The 1,884-nt window shown below is 37.8% G+C and overlaps 1 non-coding gene across 1 annotated transcript; it reads right to left on the bottom strand.

Moving 5' to 3' along the window:
• Window positions 1–686: 686 nt before the first annotated feature.
• Window positions 687–848, bottom strand: LOC144302103 (U1 spliceosomal RNA). The gene has a single exon (XR_013368983.1). It is a non-coding gene; the product is annotated as a U1 spliceosomal RNA (small nuclear RNA).
• Window positions 849–1,884: the final 1,036 nt, after the last annotated feature.

The following is a 1,884-nucleotide window of genomic DNA, read 5'->3' as shown; positions in this document are numbered from 1 at the left end:
TTTAAAAAAAGGATTTTATTTATTTCCTCATGAGTGACACAGAGAGAGGCAGAGACACAAGCAGAGGGAGAAGCAGGCTCCCTACGTGCTGCCTGATGTGGGACTTGATCCCAGGACACTGGGATGGGGTTTGAGCGGAAGGCAGATGCTCAACCACTGAGCCACCAGTGTCCCAAGATGCTGCATTCTTCACACTCTCCCATGGTGCCGGGTGATGCTGAAGTTGCTGGTCAAGGACCACAGTAAGCAACATGATCAGTCCTTGAAAAAAATTCAGCAGTAAAGAGGCATAGGCGGGAATTGTGAATTGTGTTGAGAAAGGAGTCTTTGGGTGGGGTTCAAAACACAGAACCGGATTTTGGGAGATGATTTTACCACCTCACAAAGCAGGAAGGAAGCCTTTTAAAAGATACCAACAACACTGGGGAAAAGGATAAACCCTGCCAAGTCAAAATAAAACACAAGAGGTAGACACCAATGTAAGTATAAGTCCCACCAATGTAAGTATAAGTATAAGAACTACCAGAAACTTGGAAGGAGAACAAAACATTATCATAATTAGCACAGCATAGTAACACTGCAAAGTTACTACCCTGGAAATGTCTACATGCAAAAACAGAGCCAAAAATAACTTGCAAATACTTGGCAGCAAATTACAGAGTGTGACATTCTTGAACCAAAAATATCAGGGGAAAGTACAAACGCTGTGTCCCACTACCGCATTTATGCCTCCGAGTTTCCTGCATTTGGGGAAATCACAGTGGGCAGCCCATCCAGAGTGCAATGGATAAGCCTGGCCCTGGGAAGACCACCTTCGTGAGTATGGTGTCTCTCTCCCAGCTAAGTATCTTTTTTTTCCTTTTTAATGAAACGTTCTTCTGATTAAAGTGTTCCTTAATCAGAGCTGATGTTTCATGTTATTTAAAGGACATCAATAACAATACAATCGAGCAATGAAATAGAGAAGCCTCAATATGGTGCCCTTGCTCAGACCTCAATTTGAGACTTGACCAGAATATTCATTACAGTCAATGCAAATTCTGATTCCAAAATAGGTTGATTATTCTTCTCTCACAGAGGTGTGGACTAGTTAAAAAAAAAAAAAGGAAAAAAAAAAAAAAAGCTAGGGCAAAGGAAAAGGAAAATTTAAAAAAAAAAAAAAACAAAGCAAAACAAAAAAACCCAAACCCAACCCAATTAGTGGTTTCCCCTAGATGTTGAAATACAGAAATTTTACTTAAGCAGAACAAAAGCCAAAGATGCAAGCATAAAATTTTAGTGGAAATGGATAATTAGTAAATTCTTTTTAACAAGACCTGTTAAAAATTCTGTAAATTCTTTTTTAAGTATCTATTATCCTTAAAAAACAGATCTTTTGACCTTTAGGAAATCTTTTGCCTTGGAAAAATTAACTTTTAGGAAATTCATCAATTGTTTCACCTATTATTTTATTCATTTACAGCACAGATATTTGAGTTCCATTGTACTAACTGTGGGTAAGACTCAGTACCTAGTCTCAAGGAGATTATAATGTAGTTCAGTCAAATGTATATACATTAAAGAGTGTATTAGGATCTATATATGACTGCCACCTGATGCTTGCTCTAAAATATCCTACATACTATTCACTTATTAATAGTAGTCTTGGAACTCCTCATAAACCTGATATGTAAAGCAGAGGAGAATGGAATTATGTTTACTAAAGCTTACATGAAGGTGCATGGAGCCAGAATAGTCAGAGGCAATGATAGGAAGAAAGACTTGGATCTCACTGAATTTTAATCTGGGGGGCAAGGGGACTGGGACTTGACTTGGACTCGATTCTGAGGCTTTGTCTCATACAGCTTTTTTTTTTTTTTTTAGATTTTTTTTTTATTCACACAC

This window comes from Canis aureus, chromosome 30, assembly GCF_053574225.1.
Source record: "Canis aureus isolate CA01 chromosome 30, VMU_Caureus_v.1.0, whole genome shotgun sequence".
NCBI classification, from domain to species: domain Eukaryota; kingdom Metazoa; phylum Chordata; class Mammalia; order Carnivora; family Canidae; genus Canis; species Canis aureus.
The sequence above is the reverse complement of the archived record's forward strand: the minus strand, read 5'-3'. Positions and strand labels throughout refer to the sequence as shown.